This window comes from Microcaecilia unicolor, chromosome 1 (genome assembly GCF_901765095.1).
Source record: "Microcaecilia unicolor chromosome 1, aMicUni1.1, whole genome shotgun sequence".
Lineage (NCBI taxonomy): Eukaryota > Metazoa > Chordata > Amphibia > Gymnophiona > Siphonopidae > Microcaecilia > Microcaecilia unicolor.
Genome location: NC_044031.1, coordinates 389,962,416 through 389,980,162, shown reverse-complemented (window position 1 = coordinate 389,980,162; position 17,747 = coordinate 389,962,416). Strand labels below are relative to the sequence as shown.

Below are 17,747 nucleotides of genomic sequence, written 5' to 3'. Positions count from 1 at the left end.
AGTGCTGCCTATATTGTAACGAGTAACAGTATCCACTGGCCTTTAAGTACATTACCAAACTTCAGTAATTTTTTTTAGAGTGTTTTTCATATTTTTAACATAGTATAAGAATACCCCATCCAGTCCCTACCCCCTCCCCCCACCCACTTTCTCCCAAAAGACACGACTAGCTATGGCCATGCAGAACACTCTCTAAGCATATAGACCTTTAGTTACAGAGCGTCAGGAGGAATATATTGCCATACCGATTGCCAAGTACCCAGCTGGTGCTTGCGCTCGGCAATCAATCTCTCCATCTCTCTCACATACCTCAGTTTATATAGCCATTTTGTTATTGGGGGCACCCCCTCTCTCCGCCAGTGGGATGCCACAACCACCCTGGCAGTGCCCGCCACCTGGTCAACCAAAGACTGCTGGGCAGACGAGAGACCAGCAATTCTTGCCGAAAACAGGTACACCAAGGGACTCAATGGCACCCTACACCCCAGCCATTTCTGCAGCCGAAAGTGAACCGCCCTCCAATAGGCTTTTATTTTTTTACAATTCCACCACACGTGACCCATTGTACCCTTTTGACCGCAGCGTCGCCAGCACCCATCCGATGCGTCTGGAAAGATCCTCTGTAACCGGGCCGGTGTGAGATACCATCTATACAGGACCTTCACTGCATTCTCCTGCATAGGGACATGAGTCGATAGCCTCACTACTTTTCTCTCAATTCTCTCCCACTCAGACTCCTCCAGATGTATGGCTAGTTCCCTCTCCCAACCTCCTCTGTGCATTCCCTTATAAGACGAATGATAGCTTATGTTTTGATACAAGTAACCAATCAGACCACGGGAGGACACGAGTTTCTCACATATCTCTTCCAGACCAAGTTTCTTTCGCGACATCACCTCTCGCACCGCTTTAGTTTGTAAGAAGTGGGCAACTTGGCAATAAGCGAATTCATCTCCCTCTACCTCAGGGTATTTGTCCCTTAAAGCCTCAAAAGACAACACCGAGTCATTTTCAAACATCTGTCCCCAGGTCCGCACCCCGGCTCTGTGCCATTTTGTGAATGTCCCCTTTATAGTGCCGGGTAAAAATAATGGGTTATATGCTATTGGTGTATTCTGGGTCAGGATGCATTGTTTCTTGGGAAACATTCTGTCCCAATAGTGAAGTGTTACCTCCACTGAGGAGCAAGTTCCCTCTCCCATACTTCTAAATGTCTTAGGTAGCCACATCAATGCGCTCAACGGTGTGTCACCCAATGAGTGTTGTTCTATTTGTACCCATTGTCTATCTGGGTATTCTTGATGCCATTCAAGTGCTGCCTTCCCCTGTGCCGCTCTATAGTACCAAGCGAGATTGGGTACCCCCAGCCCTCCTCTTTTCCTATCCCTATATAGCAGTGATCTCGCTAATCTTGGACGCTTTCCTGCCCAGACGAACCGCACAAGTGTGTCTTGTAAGGATGTTATAAATCGTCTGGGCATCATCACAGGCAGCACCTGGAAAAGATATAGCAGCCTAGGTAGAACATTCATTTTAAGAATAGCTATTCTCCCAAACCATGAAAATTGCATGTCTCCCCAGCGCTCTAAATCAGCCCTAATAATTTTGCCTAACCCCTTATAGTTTGCGTTAAACAATTCAGAGAATGTCCTAGTCAGATTCACCCCCAGGTATCTAAGTTGTTTATGAGCCCATCGAAAAGGGGAAGAGATCTTTAAAGAATCCACCACCTCCTCTGGAAGGGTTACATTTAGGGCTTCGGATTTAGCCATGTTGACTTTAAAGCCAGACACAGCTGAATATTCATCTATCAGTCGCTCTAAATGTGGGAATGTGGTTAGTGGGCGAGTTACAAACAGTAGGACATCGTCCGCAAAAAGGGCCAATTTATGGATTCTGTCTGCCACTCTAACTCCAGAGATATTGGGGTCCAGGCGCAACCGAGCCGCAAAGGGCTCCATCACCATAGCGAACAGCAAAGGTGAAAGAGGGCAGCCCTGCCTAGTTCCTCTGTAGAGCGTAAATAAGTCTGAATTGCTTCCGTTGACCCGGACACATGCCCTTGGGGTATTATAGAAAGCCTTGATCCATCTCCTAAACTGTAATCCAAACCCCATCGTCTCAAGGACTCTATGCATAAAGGGCCAGTGAACCCGGTCAAAGGCTTTTTCTGCGTCCAAACTTAGAAGACATAATGGTTTCTGGGTTCTTTTTGCCAAGTACATAAGGTCAACCGCTCTTCTGATATTATCCATTGCCTTCCGGTATGAGACAAAGCCCACCTGATCTGGATGGATGAGCACTGGTAGAACTGGCGCCACTCGATTAGCTAACACCTTAGCCAAGATTTTTACATCAGCATTTAACACTGATATAGGTCTATAAGATCCACATTCCATATGGTCTTTTCCAGGTTTGGGTATTACTGCTATCCAAGCCTCCATCATTGACAGGGGCAGGGGTCCGCCCTTTCCCACCTGATTAAACAAGTCAGCCAAGAGAGGGGCTAACTCGGATGCGAATTGCTTATAGAACTCATTAGGCAGTCCATCCAGACCAGGCGACTTGCTCGATGGTAAACTTCTAATAGCCTCTTGAATTTCCTTAGGGGTGACTGGCTCATCTAACAGTCGCTGCTGCTGGTGATTCAAGGAGGACAGCTCGCTGTCCTGCAAATAGTGGTCTACTAATTCCATAGATGGATTGAGTTCCCTAGCATATAAAGCCTGGTAGAATTCCCCAAATCTCCTACGTATGTCCTCAGATTTATCGAGATCTTTCCCAGCCCTGTCCCTAATCTTTAAGATAGTTTTGTCTACTTTTTGCCTACGCATCCTTATAGCTAGAAGACGCCCTGCTTTGTTGGCGAACTCATATGAGCCCAACCTGCTCTTTGCATATAGCATGCTTAGTTGCTCAGAGTAAATAGAATCAAGTATTAATCTTTGGTCACTTAGTTCTTTCAGGGTCTGCGAGGACCCAGTTGCCTTATACTGCTCTTCCAACAAGCGAATGTTCTCCATACAGCTTGCTATCTGTGCCTTACGGGCTTTTGCTTTCTTACTGGCCAGTTGCAAAAAATATCCACGAGAGACTGCCTTCATAGTATCCCAGATTGTGCAGAGTGAAGGTCCAGAATTCAGATTAAACTCAAAATATTCTTTCAACATTTTTTTATATCCCACCACAGCTGCCTCATCTTGCAGAATATTAACGTTTAGTGCCCATCTTTTGTCCTTGCTCTCAGTTCTAATATGAGGTAAAGTTACCCAAATCGGGGCATGGTCTGACAAAGTCATACTACCTATTCCTGCTTCCGGGCCTCTCTCCGCTAAGGCAACATCAACTAGGATATAATCTATGCGGGAGTATGATTGGTGTACTGGGGAATAGAACGTATAGTCTCGCACCCTCTGATTATGAACCCTCCACAGGTCCACTGTGCCCAAAGATTGAGTTAAAGATCTCAGCGCTTGCGCATCCCTCTGTCCCTCCGTTCTAGAGGCTCCAGAGCGATCCATGCCTGGGTTCATCACTGTATTAAAGTCCCCTCCTATAATTAGGGAGCCCTGTGCAAAGGAGGTCAATGAATTTTTAACTTTCTCAATAAAACCTGCTTGTCCCTCGTTTGGGGCATAGATAGAGGCGATAGTGAGGTCCACTTGGTCAATTTTAACATGCAAAAAAATATAGCGTCCACCCGGGTCCCTCTTAATTCTAAGCACCTGCGCCCCCACTGTGGAATGTATCAGAACTGCCACACCCCCCCTTCTGGGCCCTGCCGCAGAGGCGAAATGCGCCACCGGGTAGTCCGAGTGGGAGAGAAATCTTTCGTGCCTTCCCCTCAAGTGTGTTTCTTGAAGAAGAGCCACATGTGGTCTAAGCTGTCCCAGTTCTTTATAGAACTTCTGCCGTTTCTGAGGCATGTTAAGGCCTTTTACATTGTAAGATAAGATTTTTAAACCTGTACCCTTCATTAAATGGAGTATCGTTCTTAAGGAGCTTTATCCCTCCAAGACCACTCTGTATAATGTCGTAGAGTGTGTGATCTTAATTGCCAGCCACGTCCTTCCCTACCCCCTTCATCCCTCTCTCCCCTAGCCACTTCCCCCCCTATCCCATCCTTTTTCACCACTTGAAAGACCATGACCTCCAAGTGGGATTTGAGGAAGTTCCCCACCCTTCACACAGTCCCAACCCCACATCCATCCCCCCAACCCTGCCTTATAGAATCAAACAACTAACTCTCCCGTTCCATCCTTCAGCTAATTCCTTTTACCCTCCACCATTGCCAATACAGCCAACCATGAACTTAACACTTTTTTTTTTTTTTTTTATACCTACAGTGGGGGAAATAAGTATTTGATCCCTTGCTGATTTTGTAAGTTTGCCCACTGACAAAGACATGAGCAGCCCATAATTGAAGGGTAGGTTATTGGTAACAGTGAGAGATAGCACATCACAAATTAAATCCGGAAAATCACATTGTGGAAAGTATATGAATTTATTTGCATTCTGCAGAGGGAAATAAGTATTTAATCCCTCTGGCAAACAAGACCTAATACTTGGTGGCAAAACCCTTGTTGGCAAGCACAGCGGTCAGACGTCTTCTGTAGTTGATGATGAGGTTTGCACACATGTCAGGAGGAATTTTGGTCCACTCCTCTTTGCAGATCATCTCTAAATCATTAAGAGTTCTGGGCTGTCGCTTGGCAACTCGCATCTTCAGCTCCCTCCATAAGTTTTCAATGGGATTAAGGTCTGGTGACTGGCTAGGCCACTCCATGACCCTAATGTGCTTCTTCCTGAGCCACTCCTTTGTTGCCTTGGCTGTATGTTTTGGGTCATTGTCGTGCTGGAAGACCCAGCCACGACCCATTTTTAAGGCCCTGGCGGAGGGAAGGAGGTTGTCACTCAGAATTGTACGGTACATGGCCCCATCCATTCTCCCATTGATGCGGTGAAGTAGTCCTGTGCCCTTAGCAGAGAAACACCCCCAAAACATAACATTTCCACCTCCATGCTTGACAGTGGGGACAGTGTTCTTTGGGTCATAGGCAGCATTTCTCTTCCTCCAAACACGGCGAGTTGAGTTCATGCCAAAGAGCTCAATTTTTGTCTCATCTGACCACAGCACCTTCTCCCAATCACTCTCGGCATCATCCAGGTGTTCACTGGCAAACTTCAGACGGGCCGTCACATGTGCCTTCCGGAGCAGGGGGACCTTGCGGGCACTGGAGGATTGCAATCCGTTATGTCGTAATGTGTTACCAATGGTTTTCGTGGTGACAGTGGTCCCAGCTGCCTTGAGATCATTGACAAGTTCCCCCCTTGTAGTTGTAGGCTGATTTCTAACCTTCCTCATGATCAAGGATACCCCACGAGGTGAGATTTTGCGTGGAGCCCCAGATCTTTGTCGATTGACAGTCATTTTGTACTTCTTCCATTTTCTTACTATGGCACCAACAGTTGTCTCCTTCTCGCCCAGCGTCTTACTGATGGTTTTGTAGCCCATTCCAGCCTTGTGCAGGTGTATGATCTTGTCCCTGACATCCTTAGACAGCTCCTTGCTCTTGGCCATTTTGTAGAGGTTAGAGTCTGACTGATTCACTGAGTCTGTGGACAGGTGTCTTTCATACAGGTGACCATTGCCGACAGCTGTCTGTCATGCAGGTAACGAGTTGATTTGGAGCATCTACCTGGTCTGTAGGGGCCAGATCTCTTACTGGTTGGTGGGGGATCAAATACTTATTTCCCTCTGCAGAATGCAAATAAATTCATATACTTTCCACAATGTGATTTTCCGGATTTAATTTGTGATGTGCTATCTCTCACTGTTACCAATAACCTACCCTTCAATTATGGGCTGCTCATGTCTTTGTCAGTGGGCAAACTTACAAAATCAGCAAGGGATCAAATACTTATTTCCCCCACTGTATGTGCAGAATCCTCGCCCGCATTCATAATATACAGTACAAAATAGGTACCTCTGCCAGGCCAGAGTAGTGTATTTTCCTTACACCATGTCCCTGGTGACCTGGTCTTATGGAGTCAGTCCAACCTACTCAGTCCATCTCAGCGCTTCTGAGTGCCACGCTTTGTCGACTCTGGAATTCTTTGCCACCGTTGGAGCTTCGCTCGGGTGGTAGGCGCTACTGCCCCAGGTGGAGACTTTACAGAAACCAGTTCCGCAGCATATAGGGCCTCCCAAGCCTCCTGTAGAGTTTGTACCTTCTGTTTGTTGCCCTTCAGGGTAAAAAGGAGAGCGAAGGGGAATCCCCATCTGTAAGGTATTTTATGTTTGTTCAAGGCCTCCAGCACTGGTCTCATCTGTCTTCTTAATTGCAATGTATATTGCGATAAATCCTGGTAAACCTGAATGCGGGCCCCTCCATATTCCAAGCGCTCAGTCGTTCTAGCGGCCGCCAGAATTTTTTTCCTTAATTTCGTATTTGTGGAAACGCACTATTATATCGCGGGTCTGCTGTTCTTTACGCGCCCCCAGCGCTCTGTGGGCTCTATCCAACTCACATCGCATCTCCCCCGCTTCAGGGCCGAGCAGAGTTAAGCACAACGTTTGCACTATTTCAGCTACGTTCTCTGTGTCACCGCCCTCAGGCACACCACGGAACCGGAGGTTATTCCTCCGGCCCCTGTTCTCAAGATCATCCATCTTATATTCCAAGTGTGCATACTTATGTTCCATTTCCTGGAGAAGTTCAGCATGTTTGCTCAGGGACTCAGCATGTTCGTCAAGTTTCAACTCAGCTTCTTCCACTCTGCCGCCTAACTCACGGAGGTCCGCGCTTAAGGTATCCATCCGCTCTAAGATTTCGTCTTTGGACTGCTTAATTTCAGTCTGAATGTTGGATAGAAATTTTCTGAGCTCGCTGGAGATACCTTTTTTCAGGGGAGGTGCTCGCGCTTCTGACATAGACAAAGCGGAATCCGAGTCCGAAAGGGAAGCACGCCCTGGGGACTCGTGGCGTTTAGCGGCCTTAGGCGCCACACTTTTCTCCGCTCCGCCCGCATCTTTTTTCCGGCTTGAAACTGTTTTGCTCATGGCTGTAGGTGTTTAGTTGCAGAATCCGCTCATCCACACCCCGTTTTTTCGGTTGTTGATTCGCGATTTTACCCCAATAATCGGTGTTGGGTATGGGAGCAGCAGAGCTAGACCACCACTATACGGTGACGTCACTTCCTCCCCCACTTGATGCTCTTAAAGGTAACATCATCTGATGGAGCATTGTGCCAGAAATCTCCAGTAGCTCAGACAGCTTTGACTAGACTTTTGAGTATGAGCAGAGGTTCCCCTGCTGCCTCGATCTCCCTCCTCCCCTTCAGTCTTTTATATTTGCTGGATGTGCTAGTAACTCATCTCCAGGTCTCCTTTGATTTTCTGTTTTTCGGGCATTGGAAACTGTGCTTGCTTCTCACTTGCCTGACAGTCCCCCCCCCCCCCCCCCCCCCTTCCAAACACCTTAGTCTTCCTTTCTGCCTCCAGGGACTGTACTGTACTTTCACAAAACACCATTGACATTTGCAAAGTGGCTACAATGGAAGTTCTTATTTTGCACCCTGTGGCTGGGGACTTTGGAACACAAGTCCTGTTGAATCTGGACCTATACTCCATCCCTCCACCTTCTGCTGTGAGTGCTATTCCGCTCTCTCAGGAGTTAAAAGCTTGAAAGTACTTGGGTAAACCTTGAGTAAAACAAAGAAGAACTCTTCTCTGTTACAGAAACTTAGAGGAAGATTTTCTCTCGTCAAAGTAGAGACGGATTTTTCTCCTCGCTAGGCAGGTTAAATATCTTTAATATATATATATTTTCCCGAAGCTACTTTTTATTATTTGGTGAGAAGCTTTTTCAGTAATCCACACTCTCATATACTTCAGTGTATCTGGCAAAATGAAAGGCCACTTGTACAATCTGATTTTCTGTTCTTACCTAAACAATTAGGGTCCTGAGACTTGACTTAAGTACACAAGTATTGCTACACTGGAACAGACCAAAGGCCCATCAAGCTCAGCATCCTGTTTCCGACAGTGGCCAATCCAGGTCACACATACCTGGTAAAATCCTAACAAAGTTCAATACATTTTATGCTGCTTATCCCAGAAATAAGCAGTGAATTTTCCGCAAGTCAATTTAATAATGGTCTATGGAATTTTCCTTTAGGAAGCCGTCCACACCCTTGCATTTATCACATTCTCTGGCAATGAATTCTAGAGTTTAATTACACGTTGACTAAATAAAAAGTTTCTTCAATTCTTATTGTTTGCTATTTTGTAGTTTCATCGCATGCCCCCTAGTCCTAGTATTTTTGGAAAGAGTAAACAAACGATTCACGGCTGTGTCATGTAAGGTTCCGCTTTAGGAGTTACAGACTGAGAAAGGGATCTTGGAGTCATCGTGGATAGGACGTTGAAATCTTCCGCTCAATGTGCTGCGGTGGCTAAGAAGGCGAACAGAATGTTGAGTATTATTACAAAAGGGATGGAAAACAGAAATGAGGATGTTATAATGCCGTTATATCGCTCCGTGGTGCGACCGCACCTGGAGTATTGTGTTCAGTTCTGGTCTCCTCATCTCAAAAAAAGATATAAAGGAATTGGAGAAGGTGCAGAGAAGGGCGACGAAAATGATAAAAGGGGTGGGACGACTACCTTATGAGGAGAGGTTAAGAAGGCTTGGACTCTTTAGCCTGGAGAAAAGGCGGCTGAGGGGTGATACGATAGAGGTCTACAAAATACTGAGTGGGGTAGAGCGGACAGATGTGAAGCATTTGTTTACGCTTTCTAACAATAATAGAACCAGGGGAAACAAGATGAAATTAGAATGTGGTAGGTTTAAAACAAATTGGAGAAAGTTTTTCTTTACTCAGCGCGTGGTTAGACTCTGGAACTCATTGCCGGAGAAGGTAGTGATGGCAGCTGGCCTTGCTGAGTTTAAAGGGGGTCTGGACAGATTCCTGAAGGAAAAGTCCATTGATCGTTATTAAATTTTGGAGTTTTGCCAGGTTCTTGGGATCTGGATTGGCCGCTGTCAGAGACGGAGTGCTGGGCTTGATGGACCTTTAGTCTTTTCCCAGTGTGACAGTGCTTATGTACTTATGTACCTACTGCTGCTTATTACCTGACCTGACCTCTGCTGGTATCCTGACTACTCACTGCCTGCCGCCTGACCCGACCTCTGCTGGTATCCTGACTACTCGCTGCCTGCCGCCCGACCCGACCTGACCTCTGCTGGTATCCTGACTACTCTGTTTGCCGCCCGACCTGACCCCTGCTGGTGTCCTGACTACTCTTGTCTACTGCCTGAGGCTGTCTGACCCTCGGGGAACGGTGGTCTTCTCAGGTGAAGCCTCGGGGTTGCCCAGCTACCCGACTGAGCGCCGGCTTAACACCTGGTCATCGTGCTCCGTCAGGGCACAAGGACTCACAAACGTGACACACTCTGCCCAGAAGCCCCTGTCCTGGCATTCTCGCCCTCATCTGTCCCGCCCTCAGAAACCCCAACTGGCTCCCCAGTCAAAGCAATGGATGAGCTTTTGACTGGCTCCAGGAGAGCATAGCCACAGTTCAAGTAACCGTTCCAGATGACTTTTTGGTAGGAGGGAAACAGAGTTTTTTTTTTCCCCATCAAAGGTGGCCCCTTGTAACCTGCCACCTGTGGATTCTTCAAATAGTTCATCTTGGTTAGACTTTTCATTGTTATCAACGACCACCAAATTACCCACTGCGAGCATCGTACCTCGGCTCTCTGCACAAGCAGTTACTTGTAGAGGAAATCTTTGCCTTTCTACAGGCCAATGCGGTCGAACCCGTGCCCCCAGGACCAGGGAGTCTTTTCCAGGTATTTTCTTATGCCCGAGAAAATGGGTTTATTCTGTCCCATTCTAGACCTAAGGGCCCTGAATAAATTCCTGGTCAAAGAAAGTTCAGGATGATTTCCCTTGGCAACCTTCTTGCCATGATTCACAAAAAAAAATTGGCTATGTTCTCTGGACTTGAAGAATTCCTGTACCTACATATCGATACCTCCCAGTCACAGGAAGTATTTCAGATTCTGAGTAGGGAAATGCCACTACCTGTATCGCATTCTTCCTTTTAGCCTCCTATCAGCTCCCAGGGTATTCACCAAATGTCTAGCAGTAGTTGCAGCATTGCTGCGCAGATTGGGAGTTTACGTATTTCCCCACCTGGATGATTAGCTGGTCAAGAGCACATCACAAGAGAGGGGTGCAAGAATCAATGCAGAGAACTGTTCAGGTGTTCAAGTTACTAGGGTTAGTCATAAACTACCCTAAATCCCACTTTCTCCCAGTACAGCAATTGGAGTACATAGAAGCTCTGTTTAATACAGTGCAAGCTTGGGTTTTTCTCCTCAAATGAGAGCAGATGCCGTGGTAGCAAACACCTCACAAGTCAGATCACAGCTCGGCAGATGTTGAGGCCACATGACCTCCACAGTGCATGTCACTCCCATTGTGGTTCTTCATTTGAGAAAGGCCCAGTGGTCTCAGGCAGCTGGGAATCTAGTGGATGCCATCCAGGTCACTCCCTTCTCTGGTGTACAATGTGGTCAAATTTGACTGTGGGACTGCCATTCCAAATTCCATCTCCTCAGGTGTCATGTTGATTGGCTTCACAACCAAGGGACATGGACTGCTCAGGAAACAGATCTCCATAACAACCTCCTCGAGCTGAGGGCCATTTGGAATGCTCTAAAGGCTTTCAGAGATTGGTTACAGAACCAAATTATTCTCATCCAAATGGACATTCAGGTTGCAGTGTACTATGTGAACAAGCAGGGGGGTATGGGCTTCTACCGTTTGTGATAGGGATGTGGCAGACAGTGGGCCCTTCAAGGGATGATCTTGCAAGCCATATACCTAGTGGGAAAGGACAAGCCTGGCAGACAGACTGAGCAGGGTAGTGCAACCATGCAACCTCATGAATGGTCTCTCAATGTGGGCATAGCACACAAGATCTTCCGAGAGTAGGGCATCTCCTTGGTGGATCTTTTTGCCACTCATCACAGCAACAAAGACCCCCAGTTCTGTTCCAGACTCAGGTCACACAGCAGACTAGCGTCTGATGTCTTTCTCCTACATTGGGGGTAAGTCTTGTATGCCTATTCTCTAATATCTCTCATAGAGAAGACCTTGCTGAGACTCAAGCAGGATTGAGGAACTATGATTCTGATTGCCCCTTATTGGCTGAGGCGGATCTTCTTTCCTCTTTTGAAGTTGTCCTGAGAAGAGCTGTGGAGATTGGAGTTTTTCCCGACCCTCATCAAACAGAATGAGGGATCCCTTCTGCATCCCAACTTCAGTCGATGGCCCTCACAGCCTGGATGTTGGAGAGTGTAGAGTTTGTGTCCTTGAATCTGCCTGAGAGTGTTTCCAAAATCTTTCTTGCTTTCAGAAAAGACTCCACTAAGAGGTGTTATTCTTTCAAATGGAGGAGGTTTGCCATCTGGTGTGAGGTCAAGACCCTTGATCCTCGTACTTGTCCTACACAAAAATTGCTTGAGTAACTCCTGCATTTCTGAGTCTGGTTTGAAAACCAGCTCTGTAAGGGTTCATCTCAGTGCATTCAATGCTTGCCATCTCTGTGTAAGAGGTAGGCCTTTGCTATTGATAAAGCCCCCCCCCCCCCCCCCCCCGTTCAAACCTCCGTCTGTCATAGGATCTCAACATTGCTCTCATCCAGCTGTGACCTGGAAAGTTGTGTTTTTGGTGGCATTCACTTCAGCTCACAGAGACAGTAGCTGATCCACCTTACACTGAGTTTCACTACAATACAGTAGTTGTCCTCACACCCTAAGTTCCTTCCTAAGGTGGTGTCGGAGTTCCATTTTAACCAGTCAATTGTACTGCCAACTTTTTTTTCCCTAAACCACATGCCCATCCTGGCAAGAGTGTACTGCATACTTTGGACTGCAAGCGAGCCTTAGTCTTATATCGAGTAGACTAAAGCCCATAGACAGTTACAAGTTACAATTGCAGTTTTATATTTCTCTATTTTGCCAGTGAAGCAGATTACAGATAAAAGAAGCTTGATCAATAATCTAGGAAAAATACAATCAACAGTCTAGAGTATTTACTTTTATTATCATTCACTCAAATTACTTCTAAACAGAATTATAAAATCTACCATATCACCATCAATTAAAATACGGAAAATATCCCTCACTTAAGACACACATATGCAGTATGATTAGACAAGATATTAGATGTGTCCTGGAAGCAACATATTTCTGAAATAAATGTTTTGATCACTTTTGTAAATGCATTGTAATTAGTTAAAAGCCTAATTTCTTTAGGCAAATTGGACTAATTTTTAGCAGTCCACTTAGCTTTGTTTCTTTTGACCCAAAAAAGATGGGGGTAGCTATCTGCAAGCGCACACTAGAGAGCTGCATGGGAACGGGGTTTGAAAAGATCCCTTCCAGGGCTGCAGGAATCCCATTGGGATGCACACAGGTCCTGTGGGGTTCCCGTGGTAGTGTAGTGCCATGCCAGACTACCTCCCTATCCTTGGTGCTACCTCAAACTCCTCCTCTTTGGTGATCGGGCTCTGCAGAAACTTAAGCCACGTGGTGCAGGAAGTTGGGGAAATCTCACGGGACTTCAAACAGCAAGACTTCCCCAACTTCCTGCACCACATGGCTCGAGTCTCTGCAGAACCCGTTCTTCATGCAGGGGACGAGAAGGAGTTTGAAGCAGCACTGTGAATAATGGTTGGAAGGGAGGCATGAAAGTGGCTGGGGAGGGCGCATGAGAGACGCTGGGTTAAAGCTGAGGAGGAGGGCATGAGGGGCTGGAGGGAGATGGCCTGGATTCTTGGGAGGGGAAGGGGGGGCTGGAGAAAAATAGGATGGACCCAGAAGAGAGGTGCTGGACAGGGCAGATATGGACATAGGAAAGATGGATAGCAGGCATGGAGAAAGAAGAAATGCCAAATAGAAGACCTTGGAAAGGTAAGAAAACAACAGCAAAAATCAGAAGACATGGAAAAATAAAATGCTCAAACTACAAAAGCAGAAAAAAATATTTTATTTTGTTTATCAACTGGACCATGTCAGCTTTGGGAAATGTGCATATTTCATATCTTTCATTTCCAGAATGATGGTATAGGTTGGGTTATTTTAGTACAGAGTACAGGCGGGGATAGCACTTGCAGGGATGGGTTAGATTTAAGAGAGTTGCACAGGGACAGAAATTTCAGCCATCCCTGCTGAAATCTAACCTGTCCCTGGAGGGATACCTGCAGGATTCCTGCAAACTTCATTCCCATGCAGCTGTCTAGTTAGATTCCAGCAGGGATGCGTGAAATTTCTGTCTTTGTGCAACTCTCTAGCGCGCACTTCTCAATTGGCTAGCAAGTTGCATCTTCTTCAATTATGTCCAGGCTGGGCTGACTCTTGAGGGTCATGTCAAGGCTCATAATGTCAGAGCCATGGCTACTTCAGTAGCCCACTTGAGGTCAGCCTCCATAGTGGAGATTTTCAAGGCTTTGACATGATTTTTGGTCCACACATTTACATTTCACTACCGCCTTGAGCAGGATACCTGATGTGACAGCTGATTCAGTCAGACAGTCCTGCACTATCTGTTTGGTGTCTAGAATCAAACTCCACCCTCCTAGGCCCAGACCTAAAGGCCCTGAAGTATCTGGTCAAAGAAAATTTCAGGATGATTTCCCTGGATATCTTTCTTCCCATGATTCAGAAAAATGATTGGCTATGCTCTCTGGACTTAAAGGATGCTTACACCCACATCCAGATATTCCCAGTTACAGGAGGTATCTCTGATTTCAGGCTGCATTTGTTTCCCTACTTGGACAATTGGCTGGTCAAGAGCATATCAAAGGAAGGTGCTCAGAAACACGCACTACGTGATGAAAATAAAAATTAAACTTGCCTGTCTGGCACTTACTATATGTTCCCCCTGACAAGGGCAGGGCTAACTCCTTTTGCCTGATGTCCCGGCGTAGCATCGTTGATAGGTCAAGGATCTGGCTTGCTCACTAAGGATAAGCTCCAGATCCCACTCCTCGCACCACATGTGGTACTGCGAGCGAGGGTTGAGGATGGGCCTGCACAATAACGCAGCTGACAAAGGTGTAAAACTGGAAACAAGTGCTTTATTAATAGAAAACCTGAGGCCTGTTATGTCACAGGGCCAGGAACACAAGGTGAAAAGTCTCTTTGGTTTAACGAGTACAATTTATACCAGGGCCTGTGGTTGACAGGGCCCAAACACAGTCTGAGGCTGTTGGCTGCTATGCCTCAAACACAGCCTACATAGTAACATAGTAGATGACTGCAGAAAAAGACCTGCACGGTCCATCCAATCTTCTCTTTCTTTGAGTTCCAGGTCTGGCTTACAAGTCTCAAATCAAAAGTTTGCTTACCTCAGCCAACCACAGTTGCTAGACATAGGTTGCAAAGGCATATGCTGGGGCTTCAGTTCTTCCTTCCGTGGGCCTCCTTAACCCCAGTCTTTTCTTACCTTTTATATATTCTGTTTCCTATACCTTTGGCTCCACCTGTCCCTTCTCGCTTCCTCCCTGGGAGGGACTAATGGGTTTAAGGTGGTTCAGGCTATCTGAGGGACTATCCTTATGGGTGAGAGGCAGTATTCTGTATACCCCCTCATAAGCTTTTAGTTCTTCGCTTCATGAGAGGTTTATTGTTGACAAAACTCCCTACCAAACGTTTTTATGGGATCTCAACATAATCCTCACCCAGCTGATGAAAGCTCCTTTTGAGCCTCTGAATTCCTATCATCTGAAGTTTTTGACCTAGAAAGTTGTGTTTCTGGTGGCAGTCACTTCAGCTCGCAGAGTAGTTGGGCTCCAGGCCCTAGTAGCTCATCTACAATATACTAAATTTCATCACAACAGAGTAGTCCTCCGCATGTACCCTGAGTTCCTTTCTAAGTTAGTGTTGGAGTTCCATCTTTACCAGTCAGTTGTTTTACCAACATTATTCCCAAAACCTGATGCCCATCCTGGTGAAATTGTACTGCATCATTGGAGCCATAGCCTTCTATCTGGAGCGGACTCGAGCCCATAGACAGTCCACCCAGCTTTTCGTTTCTTTTGATCCCAGCAGGTTGGGGGTAGTGATCGGCAACCGCACACTTTCAAATTGGATAGCAGTTTGCATCTCCTTTGCTTATGCCCAGGCTGGGCTGACTTTTGAGTGTCATGTCACAGTTCACAATGTCAGAGCCATGACGTCATTGGTATCCCACGTGAGATCAGCTTAAATAGAGGAGTTTTGCAAGGTTGCAATGTGGTCTTCAGTCCACACATTCACTTTCCACTACTGTTTGGATCAGGATGCCTGATACAACAGTTGGTTCAGACAAGCAGCTCTGCAGAATGTGTTTGTTGTCTAGAATCAACTCCACCCTTCTATGCCGTGTTTTATTCTGTTCCGGGCTGCACCTATATAGCTAGTATGTGTATAGTTTAACGTGGACTGAAATTTAGTCTCGATGTTTCGAGACTCAATTATATTAGCTTTATTGTTTTTGGTGAGCCTGGTAGCTAGAGATTCCCCAGATGTGAGAATAAGAGGACCTGCTTGTCCTTGGAGAAAGCAAAGATACTTACCTGTTGCTGGTGTTCTCCAAAAACAGCAGGCCGATTATTCTCGTATATCCTTCCCCCTCCCACCTCCCCTAGGAGTTGAGTTTAGTTATAGGCTTTTTGCTTTTTCACCTGACTGGAGGACCCATCCTCGCTCGTTGGGCAGGAAGGCAGCGCATGCATGGTGGGATGCTGTTAGAATTTTCTACTGTACTCGCTAGTCGGCATCTGTACTGGGCTTAGTCGGATGACATCACTCAGATGTGAGAATAAGCGGCATGCTGTCCTTAGATAACACCAATTTTGCATTCTCAGTACAAGAGGCTAATATTCTCACATGTGGGTAACGTGGTCTGTGTTGCCCGAGCCTGTATCAAGCTTTTATAGAGCTTTTTGGAGCACGAGTAATGCGCCACCACACGTTTGCAAGTACAGGACCCAATAGTCTGTTTTTTTCCATGGTGAGGAGAGGACACATTTTTACTTCTCTCCTCGTAACTAATTGTTCAGCTCTTTTATAGAGCTTCTTTTTATGCCTTCTTTTTTGTTTTCTTTTAAAATTTCCTTTAGCTCTGTGCCTCATTCGGGTTCAATTTCTTCCCATTTGATTTTCTTTTCTTTTTTTCCCTTTATTTACTGTGCTCAGTAGGCTGCAATTAGGCCTGAGCCCTGGTCAGTTTTTCCCTTATTTTCTCTGGTGCTTCTTCCTTTTTGAGGGACCATCGAGACTTCCCCAGTTGCTACAGCGCTGTTTCTGGTGTACTCGAACTGTTTCTGGCACAGCTACTCCTTTTTTTTTTTTCCCCCCCCTCTTTCCATGTTTGGGATCTGAACATACTTCTGTGTTTTCAGATCCAAGCCACAACCCAGTTAGCCAGAATGGCTCAAAGGGAGTTCTTTTTTTGGAACCAAGAAAGAAACCTTGACATCTGCATCGGCATCGATGTCTGGTGTCGGAGTCGGCGGTTGCATCAAATGCATCAACACCTGCCTCGATCTCTGCCACTGTGCGAGCCCCCCGAGACTGACTGATGTCTACACAAACCCATGGAGCTGTGAGGATTCGACATCGTCCTTGTCGGTACCAAGGATTGTGGAAGAAGTATTGGCGTTGCTCTCCCTCGATGCATAATGCCAGGTGTTGACACCAGAAGAACGTCCAGCAGTGCCGCTGCATGAGTCTCAAGTATCAGAATCAAGCATCTTGCTGCCTGAGCTGCTGGCTGCTTTCTTCAGAGTACATTGGCATCGAGGGTGCTTGCGCCTGCCATGCTTCTCCATTCAGCTCTCATGGCCCTTATCCTGTGGTGAGGATCTGCTGCTTCAGCAGCGTCCCTCTACACCAACGTCCCAGCTTTTCCCGATGTTGCCCTTCTTTGGGCATATTAAGGCCTTGATCTCTGAGCTCCTGGTTGGCTTTGTTCAGAGGGCATCATCGCCGAGGATGCTTGTGCCTGCCATGCCTCTCGAATCACTTCTGCATGGCCCTCAGCCTGTGGTGAGGCCCCCAACACTGGTGTCGCATGCTGCCTGTGTTGGTCAACGTGGCTGACACTGAGGAGGGGGTGCATGGGAGTCAGGTGATCCCTGGTGCTTCTTGGCGAAGTCTTCTGGAATACAATCTGACCCCTCCCCTACATGGGAACAGATGAGGTCTCCATCTACAATCCTTTCCTTCCCTTCTTTTGTCAAGGACATGGTGGATGCCGTTCCAATCCCTTTAGAGGTGCAGGATCAGCCCAGAGTTCACCACTACGAGTCTCCTCCTAGGAGGGCCATGCTAGTCCTGCTCCATCAACTCTTCCCTGATGTTCTTGTGAGGAATTGGGGACCCCTTTTTTCAGCCCTGCCTCTCTCCATGGAGATCGAATCCATGGACCACTTTCAGAGCTCCCCTGGTTTCCATCGGCCCCAGATGCCTCCTCGCACCATGGTGGTTGGAACAGTGCTCAAGAGAGCAAGGAGCTCTAGGAACTATGCTTCGGCATTAGAACCCTGGATTCATTAGGGCGGAAAATGCACCAGGCTTCACTGCTCTTCTCCCATGTTCAGTCCTATTAGCTCTCCATAAATGTATTCTTATGGGACCTGGTGTGTGCCACACTAACTTTAGCAGCCTGTCCTCCACCAGAGTGGG

General features: G+C 46.7%; 1 protein-coding gene across 2 annotated transcripts in view; it reads left to right on the top strand.

Moving 5' to 3' along the window:
* The window catches only part of CBX7 (chromobox 7), a 299,910-nt gene that overhangs the window by 73,948 nt on the left and 208,215 nt on the right, over positions 1–17,747 (top strand). The window lies entirely within an intron of this gene.